The 14,683-nt window shown below is 47.2% G+C and overlaps 1 protein-coding gene across 1 annotated transcript in view; it reads right to left on the reverse strand.

Annotated features, from left to right (window-relative positions):
• The window catches only part of IBTK (inhibitor of Bruton tyrosine kinase), a 732,550-nt gene that overhangs the window by 344,517 nt on the left and 373,350 nt on the right, over window positions 1–14,683 (reverse strand). The gene's annotated exons all lie outside the window — the stretch shown is intronic.

The following is a 14,683-nucleotide window of genomic DNA, read 5'->3' on the forward strand; positions in this document are numbered from 1 at the left end:
TTTGAGTTACATTTACAAGGGGACTGTTGGTGAAAATACCGTCCAATGTATGACCTGCCTGGTGCGTAGGGGAGGTTATTAGTTGTTTTAGGCCTGCGGCTGAGAGGTCTGTGAGAAGTTGAGTAGTATCATTGTTGTTCAGAGTCTCTAGATGAAAATTAAAGTCACCTAGTGGGGTAAAATGCGGGGTGTCTGCAGCCGCTTCAATTAGACTGCCTATATTTGCTAAGAACTTTGCTCTTGACCCCGGAGGGCGGTAGATCAGCAAGCCCTTAAAAGAAGATTTAGCCGAGAGGCCGAGTGTAAAGATCATGGACTCGTATTCTGGGCAGGTAAATGTTTTTGTAGTAAGTTTAAGGAGGTCTTTGTAAATTATGGCAATGCCACCGCCTCTTTTTTTTGGCCTATCTAATCTGCATACATTGTAGTAGGTGGGGGTGGCTTCTGTAAAGTCGGGTCCCGAGGCATCATCTCCCCAAGTCTCGGTAATGAACAGGAGGTCCAGTTTGTGTGCGTCAATAAAGTCGGCTATTTCTAATTTATGTTTGGGGAGAGATCTGGCATTTATAAGCGCTGCTTGGATCAATAGAGGGCAGTTAGTGGATAAGTTCGCACTAGGTTTAATGCATGTGGGACAGCGAAAACATGGCATTGCAAATGGTAGACAGTGCGGGGGAGATTGCTTCAGGGATGAGATTCAGAACGGAGGGAGGGCAGGGATCAAGAGGGGATCCTGATTTAGTACTAGCTGCCAGTCGTTGAATGAGATTATGATCTACAGGAGTGAAAGATGATAAGGTAGGCCGAGTATCCATGTGACATGCCAGTGGAGTGGCAGGGGGGGCGGAATGGGAAAAAGTATCAAAAATGGAGCTGACTTTTTCCTTGAAGAAACTGGCCAAGGCGTCTGCCAGTAACTGAGTGCCTTCTATGCGAGGCGTGGGGGGATTGGATAGAGTATTAACTACCCATAATAATTATCCTGTTGAATTTTTTGCCTGATCGATTTGAGTAGTGAAGTAGTTACTTTTTTCGGTAGTTAACAGTCTTTTGTAGGTAGAGAGGGCATTTTTGTAGTTCAGTTTGTCTACCGTACTGTAATTGCGGCGCCAGTGCCTTTCAAGGTTCCTACAGTGTTGTTTTTGCATGCGAGGGCTTCAGTGAACCATGGGGCTGAAGGTGTTTTCCTGTTCCGGTGTGAACTTTTAGTCGGAGCTAGCTTATTGCATGCCATGTCTAAGTTTGTCAGGTAGTTGGAGGATGCTTTGATAGGATCTTGCTCGTTGGGAATATGGTTATCCTGCATTATCTCGGCTAGTAAAGTTAGATTGATATTTTTCCAGTCTCTGTAAGATGAAGGAGATGGTGAGGTGGAATTTAGTTTAGCAGGGTTTGTTTGAACTGTGAAGCAGATGGCTGAATGATCAGTCCAGATGAGTGGGATTATTTGAGTTACATTTACAAGGGGACTGTTGGTGAAAATACCGTCCAATGTATGACCTGCCTGGTGCGTAGGGGAGGTTATTAGTTGTTTTAGGCCTGCGGCTGAGAGGTCTGTGAGAAGTTGAGTAGTATCATTGTTGTTCAGAGTCTCTAGATGAAAATTAAAGTCACCTAGTGGGGTAAAATGCGGGGTGTCTGCAGCCGCTTCAATTAGACTGCCTATATTTGCTAAGAACTTTGCTCTTGACCCCGGAGGGCGGTAGATCAGCAAGCCCTTAAAAGAAGATTTAGCCGAGAGGCCGAGTGTAAAGATCATGGACTCGTATTCTGGGCAGGTAAATGTTTTTGTAGTAAGTTTAAGGAGGTCTTTGTAAATTATGGCAATGCCACCGCCTCTTTTTTTTGGCCTATCTAATCTGCATACATTGTAGTAGGTGGGGGTGGCTTCTGTAAAGTCGGGTCCCGAGGCATCATCTCCCCAAGTCTCGGTAATGAACAGGAGGTCCAGTTTGTGTGCGTCAATAAAGTCGGCTATTTCTAATTTATGTTTGGGGAGAGATCTGGCATTTATAAGCGCTGCTTGGATCAATAGAGGGCAGTTAGTGGATAAGTTCGCACTAGGTTTAATGCATGTGGGACAGCGAAGCGGGCCGAAGCTGTGGTTGGAATAGGCTAGGTTCGGTGGTACGTGGGGTTGGTTGGCTGAGTGCCTAAGTTTTAGTAGGTCGACAGCAGAATAGGTCAATCTCACCATGTTAGAGGGTGGCCATTCAATTGAGCCTGCATGGGGAGTGGCCGTTGGCCCGTCCTCGGCGCGGACGAGCGCAGACGAGCTTGCCTTATGCGCGCCTTCGGCGCGCATTCGTCGCGCCCGCTGCGCTCGTCCGCTGCGCCTCCGGAAAGAACTCATAATTTATAGAGGAGGTCGACGGGTGAAAGGGGGGTGTGGCCGACCGAGGGGGGCGTGTCTCGTGGCTTCCCTCAGCAGGGTGATGGCGCCAGGAAACCGATCGTTTTTGGCTGGAGCAGCGCTCAAACAGATGCTTGTTGGTGATTTGAATGAGTGCCAAGAGGTCAGTGCAATATAGAAACACAATATTACAATTTTAAAAGAAATTAAAACAAGAAGCAAAGCTCCCGGCTTTCCGCCTCAGGAGTGGTGTCAGTTTCTGAAATAGTGCGTGCTAGCGATCAGCGCGTCCTATTAGTACCTGTGGGGGGCGTGGCCGACCGAGGGGGGCGTGTCTCGTGGCTTCCCTCAGCAGGGTGATGGCGCCAAGAAACCGATCGTTTTTGGCTGGAGCAGCGCTCAAACAGCTGCTTGTTGGTGATTTGAATGAGTGCCAAGAGGTCAGTGCAATATAGAAACACAATATTACAATTTTAAAAGAAATTAAAACACGAAGCAAAGCTCCCGGCTTTCCGCCTCAGGAGTGGTGTCAGTTTCTGAAATAGTGCGTGCTAGCGATCAGCGCGTCCTATTAGTACCTGTGGGGGGCGTGGCCGACCGAGGGGGGGCGTGTCTCGTGGCTTCCCTCAGCAGGGTGATGGCGCCAAGAAACCAATCGTTTTTGGCTGGAGCAGCGCTCAAACAGCTGCTTGTTGGTGATTTGAATGAGTGCCAAGAGGTCAGTGCAATATAGAAACACAATATCACAATTTTAAAAGAAATTAAAACACGAAGCAAAGCTCCCGGCTTTCCGCCTCAGGAGTGGTGTCAGTTTCTGAAATAGTGCGTGCTAGCGATCAGCGTGTCCTATTAGTACCTGTGGGGGGCGTGGCCGACCGAGGGGGGCGTGTCTCGTGGCTTCCCTCCGCAGGGTGATGGCGCCAAGAAACCAATCGTTTTTGGCTGGAGCAGCGCTCAAACAGCTGCTTGTTGGTGATTTGAATGAGTGCCAAGAGGTCAGTGCAATATAGAAACACAATATTACAATTTTAAAAGAAATTAAAACACGAAGCAAAGCTCCCGGCTTTCCGCCTCAGGAGTGGTGTCAGTTTCTGAAATAGTGCGTGCTAGCGATCAGCGCGTCCTATTAGTACCTGTGGGGGGCGTGGCCGACCGAGGGGGGCGTGTCTCGTGGCTTCCCTCAGCAGGGTGATGGCGCCAAGAAACCGATCGTTTTTGGCTGGAGCAGCGCTCAAACAGCTGCTTGTTGGTGATTTGAATGAGTGCCAAGAGGTCAGTGCAATATAGAAACACAATATTACAATTTTAAAAGAAATTAAAACACGAAGCAAAGCTCCCGGCTTTCCGCCTCAGGAGTGGTGTCAGTTTCTGCGGCGCCAAATGTCACTCGTTTTTGGTGCCCTTCTGCCCTCTGTCCCACTCGTTTTTGGTGCCCTTTTAATCTCTCTCCCACTAGTTTTTTTGCCATTCTGCCCTCTGTCCCACTCATTTTTGGTGCCCTTCTGCCCTCTGTCCCACTCGTTTTTGTGCCCTCTGTCCCACTCGTTTTGGTACCCTTCTGCCCTCTGTCCCACTCGTTTTTGGTGCCCTTTTGCCCTCTGTCCCACTAGTTTTTTTGCCTTTCTGCCCTCTGTCCCACTCGTTTTGGTGCCCTTCTGCCCTCTGTCCCACTTCGCTTTTCCATGTTTTCGTGCCCCTTTTGCCTCCTGTTCCGCTCGGTTCCCCAGCCACTCTAGCCTTTTGTTTAAGTATTGATGTTAATCAGAGCCCCTTCACAGGCTCCGATTAACAGTAATACTTAAACAAAAGGCCAGAGTCTGCAAGTTGGGGTCATTTTGGGAACTGGGCCAGGAAATGTAGAAGAGATCAATGTATTGTTCTACTAAAGACCTCAGAAGTCATCTTACTGGATTTCCCAATTACGGATCAATTCCAGCTGTGTTCGGAAGCAAGTCCTGCAGCAGCTTCTGAAGGCCAAACAATGGTTGTATCCCACTGGGGAAAAGATAGACTGCAAACACCAGAGGCCTAACTACACAGAGAAGCCTTACCATAGCTAATCTCCTGTAACTCCTGTATTAATACCACCAACCATGTGCCTGAGCTCACCTCACCACTAAGGACAGCAACCATCCACTATTACTTTAGTACACCATAACAAACTGAAATGACTGCATGCAATGGTTTGCTTTGAGTGCACAAGACTAACCCTAATAACAAACAGTAACCAATAACACTGAACTAACCATTAACCACAGGTTCCGAGCAATGTGCTGCCCGGCATAAAGCGATTCTCCGCCTCATCAGGGGTAGTAAGAAATATATAAAAGCAATAACAGTTAAGATTGAGAATTTGATCTGTTCTCTGGCAGAAGTGCAGGGGCGGGTGCTTAAACCCTCACCTTTATTCATCAAAATCAATTATTGTCCCAAAAGAAAAATGCGATCAGTGATGCAAGCCATGGGTTTACACACAGGAATGGTGTCAACTCCATCTAACAAGTTATTTATTAATGTTGCAATTGAGGAGGTGTGTTACCTTGTAACACAAGTGTATAATAAATGCACCTCAAGTTGTTTCACCACAAATAGTCTGTGGTTGTTCTTTTGCACCAGGTGAGTCATCGCTTATAACTTCTGCTCTGGGGAGGGGGTGGGCATATAATGCAACATCACCGACATCTACACTATGCATCGAATGAATCTCTCATAATGCAGTCTGCATACACAACTGTTAAGAACAGACCCATTCACAGACTCTGCGATGCCACCCTGTCCCCACATGCAGTGCACTTGTGCCTCAGATCCAAGACACTCCAAGTGCTCTCGCAATGCATCTCTATCCTGACTAGTAACGTGCCCGGCACCTCAAGACTTAGAAAATCAATAAATACGTTTAATAGATTATTTCAAATTCCATTTGAACTTCTTCTGTTATATGTATTACATTTATCCAAAGTATGGTAAAAAGACCTTTTTTTTACATAAATACTATTGCCAAATTGAAATTAATATTCATTTTACATACTTCAAAAGGATGTGAAGTCCTTTTGAGTATTTGAACCTGTGACCTATGGATCAATAACCATTCACTCGTCACGACAGCACACACTACCTGTTGAGCTTTCTTCACACATTGTGTATTTTTTCTACTCAGAACTCGCAGGCATGAACCTCCTAAAGAGAACTCCATAAGCAGCAGAGTCGTAGGGAAAAATACTGTCGGGAACAACTCGCCATTTCGTCCTTCTGAGGTTGATAAAATGAGTACCAATGAACTGGAGTATCACAGCCTCTTAATCACCTTAAGGTAAATTTGAATCAGCTGCACAAACTTGGTCCCTTTTATCTACGAACCCCACTGAGCCGGTTATGTGAATTATCTTATTGGCGCTAATTGGGAACGAGGAGTTATTTGCCAGCACCTGCGGATTATAATGGTGTCCAATATATTATTCAAATGGTCAGTGCTTTTCTACAGCAGCTAAAATCAATATTCATATTTTTTTCAATATGGACTTTCTGGAAAACAGCACTGGCCCAAATGGAGTAAAATAGCACCCCTTAAATAATGAAATAATGTATTGCTGCAAAGTAGCGCCACGCGGACAGGTACTTACATAAAAAAAACTATATAGCATTGGCCAAAAAGAAGCTATCAACCTTCAAGGGTCTGTGTGCGAGGCAAAAACGAACTGAACAAAAAGTTCAATGGGTTCAGCACATGCTGCACTGATTTCTCCATAACTTACAGGCCAAAGACTGTTGCAACAGAAACATGTGCGTTGTGCAGCTCTCATGATTCACTCCAAGTGAGACAGCTCAGTGGGTTTGTGTCCCTACGGCAGAGATGGGGATGAAAAGTGCAGGTCTGATAGCCCGGACAGTTAATGCCACTGCTACCGAGATGTTCCTGAAGCCTTCATTCGCGTCACATTTCTATCTCAGCATGAAGGTTTGGCTGGCCAGCTGCAGGGACCTGTGTGCCTACGTCACACAAAGCAATCTGAAACCTTGGAAGCTATGAAACCATGTGGCCCTTTGTGAAAACATTTGTTAATTGCAGCCCCGTCATGCGCTGCAATTAACAAACATTTTCACAATGGTTCACAATCAGCCCCCAGCCGCGCTCCCTTAAGAGAAGACATTTAGCAAGTCCAAAAGCACGGACTTGCTAAATGTCTTCTCCCAAATCTACCGTGGAAAATCAGCTGTGATGCTGGATAGAGGCCTTTGCATCCTTGACTTTCACGAGCGCAATACCCGTGCTGTTCCTGTGACCAGGAGCTTCTTTCTCTTCATCTGCTGAACTGATCTTTCTCTGACCTTTTATACACACAAGAGGAATGTGAACTCGCATGGAAGCCCTGCCCATTTGGCCCCGCCCACACACTCGCGGTTTGCACCGTCTTCCCGCCATTCATCCACTATGACGGACAGCTCACTCAAGGGACCCCTGCGCCCTTCGGGGCGATTGCATAGTAACACACACATGGTCGCTCGAACTAGATGATACTCAAATTCAGTGACTCATTCAGTAGCCCAAAAACAATCGTGAGCGTCGTCGAGGCTGGACAGGTGTGCCTTTTTCCCAAATCTACCGTGCAAAATCAGCTGTGATGCTGGATAGAGGCCTTTGCATCCTTGACTTTCACGAGCGCAATACCCGTGCTGTTCCTGTGACCAGGACTTTCTTTCTCTTCATCTGCTGAACTGATCTTTCTCTGACCTTTTATACACACAAGAGGCATGTGAACTCGCATGGAAGCCCCGCCCGTTTGGCCCCGCCCACACACTCGCGGTTTGAACCGTCTTCCCGCCATTCACCTACTATGATGGACAGCTCACTCAAGGGACCTCTGCGCCCTTCGGGGCGATTGCATAGTAACACACATATGGTCGCTCGAACTAGTTGATGCTCAAATTCAGTGACTTATTCATTAGCCCAAAAACAATCATGAGCGTCGTCGAGGCTGGACAGGTGTGCCTTCTTCCCAAATCTACCGTGCAAAATCAGCTGTGATGCTGGATAGAGGCCTTTGCATCCTTGACTGAAACCTTGGAAGCTATGAAACCATGTGGCCCTTTGTGAAAACATTTGTTAATTGCAGCCCCGTCATGCGCTGCAATTAACAAACATTTTCACAATGGTTCACAATCAGCCCCCAACCGCGCTCCCTTAAGGGAAGACATTTAGCAAGTCCAAAAGCACGGACTGGCTAAATGTCTTCTCTTAAGGGAGCGCGGATGGGGGCTGATTGTAAACCATTGTGAAAATGTTTGTTAATTGCAGCGCATGACGGGGCTGCAATTAACAAATGTTTTCACAAAGGGCCACAAACAGCCCGCAGCCACAGCCGGAACTATCGTTTTCGTGCCGCTCGCGTTTAAAAAGCGGCGGCTAGAAAGCACTCGCAGGATGTGTGCGCGCTTCCCTCGGGACTCTGCGCGCTCGGGGTAATCAACGTGCGCGCGCGCGTTACAGGGAACACTGTGTCCAATATATTATTCAAATGGTCAGTGCTTTTCTACAGCAGCTAAAATCAATATTCATATTTTTTTCAATATGGACTTTCTGGAAAACAGCACTGGCCCAAATGGAGTAAAATAGCACCCCTTAAATAATGAAATAATGTATTGCTGCAAAGTAGCGCCACGCGGACAGGTACTTACATAAAAAAAACTATATAGCATTGGCCAAAAAGAAGCTATCAACCTTCAAGGGTCTGTGTGCGAGGCAAAAACGAACTGAACAAAAAGTTCAATGGGTTCAGCACATGCTGCACTGATTTCTCCATAACTTACAGGCCAAAGACTTTTGCAACAGAAACATGTGCGTTGTGCAGCTCTCATGATTCACTCCAAGTGAGACAGCTCAGTGGGTTTGTGTCCCTACGGCAGAGATGGGGATGAAAAGTGCAGGTCTGATAGCGCGGACAGTTAATGCCACTGCTACTGAGATGTTCCTGAAGCCTTCATTCGCGTCACATTTCTATCTCAGCATGAAGGTTTGGCTGGCCTGCTGCAGGGACCTGTGTGCCTACGTCACACAAAGCAATCTGAAACCTTGGAAGCTATGAAACCATGTGGCCCTTTGTGAAAACATTTGTTAATTGCAGCCCCGTCATGCGCTGCAATTAACAAACATTTTCACAATGGTTCACAATCAGCCCCCAACCGCGCTCCCTTAAGAGAAGACATTTAGCAAGTCCAAAAGCACGGACTTGCTAAATGTCTTCTCCCAAATCTACCATGGAAAATCAGCTGTGATGCTGGATAGAGGCCTTTGCATCCTTGACTTTCACGAGCGCAATACCCGTGCTGTTCCTGTGACCAGGAGCTTCTTTCTCTTCATCTGCTGAACTGATCTTTCTCTGACCTTTTATACACACAAGAGGAATGTGAACTCGCATGGAAGCCCTGCCCATTTGGCCCCGCCCACACACTCGCGGTTTGCACCGTCTTCCCGCCATTCATCCACTATGATGGACAGCTCACTCAAGGGACCCCTGCGCCCTTCGGGGCGATTGCATAGTAACACACACTTGGTCGCTCGAACTAAATGATGCTCAAATTCAGTGACTCGTTCAGTAGCCCAAAAACAATCGTGAGCGTCGTCGAGGCTGGACAGGTGTGCCTTCTTCCCAAATCTACCGTGCAAAATCAGCTGTGATGCGGGATAGAGGCCTTTGCATCCTTGACTTTCACGAGCGCAATACCCGTGCTGTTCCTGTGACCAGGACCTTCTTTCTCTTCATCTGCTGAACTGATCTTTCTCTGACCTTTTATACACACAAGAGGCATGTGAACTCGCATGGAAGCCCCGCCCGTTTGGCCCCGCCCACACACTCGCGGTTTGAACCGTCTTCCCGCCATTCACCTACTATGATGGACAGCTCACTCAAGGGACCTCTGCGCCCTTCGGGGCGATTCCATAGTAACACACATATGGTCGCTCGAACTAGTTGATGCTCAAATTCAGTGACTTATTCATTAGCCCAAAAACAATCATGAGCGTCGTCGAGGCTGGACAGGTGTGCCTTCTTCCCAAATCTACCGTGCAAAATCAGCTGTGATGCTGGATAGAGGCCTTTGCATCCTTGACTGAAACCTTGGAAGCTATGAAACCATGTGGCCCTTTGTGAAAACATTTGTTAATTGCAGCCCCGTCATGCGCTGCAATTAACAAACATTTTCACAATGGTTCACAATCAGCCCCCAACCGCGCTCCCTTAAGAGAAGACATTTAGCAAGTCCAAAAGCACGGACTGGCTAAATGTCTTCTCTTAAGGGAGCGCGGTTGGGGGCTGATTGTAAACCATTGTGAAAATGTTTGTTAATTGCAGCGCATGACGGGGCTGCAATTAACAAATGTTTTCACAAAGGGCCACAAACAGCCCGCAGCCACAGCCGGAACTATTGTTTTCGTGCCGCTCGCGTTTTAAAAGCGGCGGCGCGAAAGCACTCGCAGGATGTGTGCGCGCTTCCCTCGGGACTCTGCGCGCTCGGGGTAATCAACGTGCACGCGCGCGTTACAGGGAACACTGTGTCCAATATATTATTCAAATGGTCAGTGCTTTTCTACAGCAGCTAAAATCAATATTCATATTTTTTTCAATATGGACTTTCTGGAAAACAGCACTGGCCCAAATGGAGTAAAATAGCACCCCTTAAATAATGAAATAATGTATTGCTGCAAAGTAGCGCCACGCGGACAGGTACTTACATAAAAAAACTATATAGCATTGGCCAAAAAGAAGCTATCAACCTTCAAGGGTCTGTGTGCGAGGCAAAAACGAACTGAACAAAAAGTTCAATGGGTTTAGCACATGCTGCACTGATTTCTCCATAACTTACAGGCCAAAGACTTTTGCAACAGAAACATGTGCGATGTGCAGCTCTCATGATTCACTCCAAGTGAGACAGCTCAGTGGGTTTGTGTCCCTACGGCAGAGATGGGGATGAAAAGTGCAGGTCTGATAGCCCGGACAGTTAATGCCACTGCTACCGAGATGTTCCTGAAGCCTTCATTCGCGTCACATTTCTATCTCCGCATGAAGGTTTGGCTGGCCTGCTGCAGGGACCTGTGCACCTACGTCACACAAAGCAATCTGAAACCTTGGAAGCTATGAAACCATGTGGCCCTTTGTGAAAACATTTGTTAATTGCAGCCCCGTCATGCGCTGCAATTAACAAACATTTTCACAATGGTTCACAATCAGCCCCCAACCGCGCTCCCTTAAGAGAAGACATTTAGCAAGTCCAAAAGCACAGACTTGCTAAATGTCTTCTCCCAAATCTACCGTGGAAAATCAGCTGTGATGCTGGATAGAGGCCTTTGCATCCTTGACTTTCACGAGCGCAATACCCGTGCTGTTCCTGTGACCAGGAGCTACTTTCTCTTCATCTGCTGAACTGATCTTTCTCTGACCTTTTATACACACAAGAGGAATGTGAACTCGCATGGAAGCCCTGCCCATTTGGCCCCGCCCACACACTCGCGGTTTGCACCGTCTTCCCGCCATTCATCCACTATGATGGACAGCTCACTCAAGGGACCCCTGCGCCCTTCGGGGCGATTGCATAGTAACACACACATGGTCGCTCGAACTAGATGATGCTCAAATTCAGTGACTCATTCATTAGCTCAAAAACAATCGTGAGCGTCGTCGAGGCTGGACAGGTGTGCCTTCTTCCCAAATCTACCGTGCAAAATCAGCTGTGATGCTGGATAGAGGCCTTTGCATCCTTGACTTTCACGAGCGCAATACCCGTGCTGGTCCTGTGACCAGGACCTTCTTTCTCTTCATCTGCTGAACTGATCTTTCTCTGACCTTTTATACACACAAGAGGCATGTGAACTCACATGGAAGCCCCGCCCGTTTGGCCCCGCCCACACACTCGCGGTTTGCACCGTCTTCCCGCCATTCACCCACTATGATGGACAGCTCACTCAAGGGACCTCTGCGCCCTTCGGGGCGATTGCATAGTAACACACATATGGTCGCTCGAACTAGTTGATGCTCAAATTCAGTGACTTATTCATTAGCCCAAAAACAATCATGAGCGTCGACGAGGCTGGACAGGTGTGCCTTCTTCCCAAATCTACCGTGCAAAATCAGCTGTGATGCTGGATAGAGGCCTTTGCATCCTTGACTGAAACCTTGGAAGCTATGAAACCATGTGGCCCTTTGTGAAAACATTAGTTAATTGCAGCCCCGTCATGCGCTGCAATTAACAAACATTTTCACAATGGTTCACAATCAGCCCCCAACCGCGCTCCCTTAAGAGAAGACATTTAGCAAGTCCAAAAGCACGGACTTGCTAAATGTCTTCTCTTAAGGGAGCGCGATTGGGGGCTGATTGTAAACCATTGTGAAAATGTTTGTTAATTGCAGCGCATGACGGGGCTGCAATTAACAAATGTTTTCACAAAGGGCCACAAACAGCCCGCAGCCACAGCCGGAACTATCGTTTTCGCGCCGCTCGCGTTTTAAAAGCGGCGGCGCGAAAGCACTCGCAGGATGTGTGCGCGCTTCCCTCGGGACTCTGCGCGCTCGGGGTAATCAACGTGCGCGCGCGCGCGCGTGTTACAGGGAACACTGGTCACCACTCATTCTCATGGAGGTGGATCATGAGGAGGTTTGCAATTGTTGATCATACGTTGACAGTGAACTCCAATGTCAGAGGGTTCCCTGGAGGTGGTTGACAACTGCCTGTGGCGAGCCCAGCTTTAGCAGTCAGTCATCTAGGTAGGGGACGACATCTGACCCCGAAAATGTACTATGACCACTGCCATCCCATCTGAAGGGTACTGGTTAGGCCAAAGGGGAGCACCTTGAAAAGAATGTTTCCGGCCCACTGCAAACTGCAGGTAATGTCTGTGGGACAGTAGGACATGGATGTTGAAATAAACGTCCTGCATGTCCGACCCTAACATCTAGTCTCTAGAGGCAAGGGCAGACAGGACCTGAGCCACAGTGAGTATTTTGAATTTGTCCTTCCACAGGAAGGCAAGGACAGAGTGAAGACCTAAGATTGGGTGGAAGCCTCAGTCTTTTTTCAGCACCAAGAAATAGAAACAACCACAACCAAATTCTGCTAACAGTACCTTCTCTATTGCTTAATTTAGCCAAGAGAGCCTGACATCCTCCTGCAATAGAGACTGATAATACTCTGTCAGCTGATTAAATAATGGTAGAGGGAGAGGTGGGGTTGAGAGGAATGGTAAGGTGTAACCCCACCAAATAATTCGCAAGACCCAATTGACAAAAGTTATCGTCAGACACCCTGGCAAAAAATGTGGGTTCAGCCTCCGACAAGAAGGCTGTGTGCAGTCAAGGGGACACTAAAGGTACTTGGGGACTGCAGCAGCAGGAGGGGCTGAGGACTGGCCAGCATGCCGTCCTTGTTAGCCACATCATCTGTGAGTATTGTGGCCACAGCCCTGAAAAGGCTAGGGATATGTCAAACAATACAGAACAAGAGGGCAAAAGCAGAATAGCACATCCAAATGTATTGGCATTTATATAGCGCACTACTTACCCGTAGGGTCCCAAGGCGCTTCGACCGCTGCGAAACCCTTCCTGGCTTCCCTGAGAGATGGTCCCTTAATGGGTATCTCCAGGGTGAGACCAGGCATCCCCAGCGGTCTGGTGGGGCCGTTAGTGAAGATGAGGCAAGCTAATGCCCAGAGTTGCCGAGTGTGATCGCTGATCAGAGTGGGCACCGAGGCGAGAGAATTATCGAGTCCGCTGACCCTGGTCCAGAAACCTGCCGCGCCGGGAATCGAACCCTGGTCCCGGGCCGTCCTCTGCTCTCGGGTCTGCCGCCTCTAACCAGTGAGCCACACTACTTCAAATCCATCTCTAATTTCATGTAGGCGCAACCCAGAAGACTATCCACTTCTCACAATACTGCTGGCAAAGCATACAGGCACAACCCAATCTGGGAGCACTTTATTGAAGTATCACAGTACTTGAGTCCAATGTGTTAAAACATACAGATCAGGAATCTTGATGGCATAAATCAATCCTTTTTATTTCCATTCCAAAAGAGCCCACACAGTCTGGGCATTTTTCGTTCAAGCGGACTTCAAGGAATGTTTTTGAAAAAGCCAGAACCTAGTAACTCCGGTCCCTTTTGATTGTTACAGTAACTGTGGTTAGATAGAGCCTCTATTAGAAAAGACATTTCAGAAGATAAGTAACTTGTTCTTCTGATAGACTTCTAACCTCAGATTTCTAGCTTTTTGCACAGATACCAAAGCAGTACATCCCAAGTGGTGTGTCTTTGGCATGACTTCAACTAGGAAATCCTTCAGGACAGATCAGGCAAAATGCCTGCCCCACTTAACATGGCTATCCAGATAGTAGTGCTTGGTAACCGTGTGGAGGGACGCCCACTGAACTGCCTGGCAAATGTCCAAGACTGGCAGACAACATGCTATCACTATGGTAGCAACCTTTGCTCTGGTGGAGTGGGCACGCAAGACCTTTGAGGGCTGCTTTTTAACTGGCCCATAACAGTTCATAATACATAAGACAATCGATCTAGAATTTTTTTTTTTATACTGCCTTGCCCTTTTTAGATCCAGAAAACCAGACAAACTGTTGATCACCCAGTCAAAATTCCCTTGTCCTCTCGATGTAAAAACTAATGTCTCTTTTAGGGTGGAGGCAATGAAGCTGTTCCTTCTTCTTTGAATGGATGAGGTGATGTATAAAATGTTGATAAAGTGAGGATTGCCCTCCATGAAAGTGCATGACTTCCTTGGCCAGGAATACTGCCTTTGTTAAAATGACGACTTTGTTCGGAAAATAGGAAACAAATGGTGGAATAGATGACAATGCCTGAAGTTGTCTCACCTGCCTGACAGATGTTATGGCAATGAGAAACACTGTTAAGTGTAAGTAGGCCTAAAGGACAACTGTGCATATGCTCAAAAGGCAAGCATATCAGTTAGGTCCTAACTAGATTTCGATCCCACTGCGGCATTATAAAAAGATTAGAAAAATATATGGTTCAGCCCTTCAAAAAACGCATTTACAGATTATCTGAAGAGGGATGGGCGATCCTGTAAATATTTAAAAGCTGACAGGGCAAATAAGTAACCTTTAACTGTGGCTATAGCTAGGCCTTTCTTGGTCAAGGATAAAATAAAATATCAGATAACAAAGCTTGTAAGAAATGGATGTGATGAGAAGAACACCACACAGTAAACTTCTCTCAACTTCCTGTACTGGCAGACTTTTTTGGACAGTTGGCTGCCAGAACAATACCAGCCACCCCAGGAGAAAGGTCAAATCTCATCAACTGTCACTGCTCAAT

This window comes from Lissotriton vulgaris, chromosome 6 (assembly GCF_964263255.1).
Source record: "Lissotriton vulgaris chromosome 6, aLisVul1.2, whole genome shotgun sequence".
Lineage (NCBI taxonomy): Eukaryota > Metazoa > Chordata > Amphibia > Caudata > Salamandridae > Lissotriton > Lissotriton vulgaris.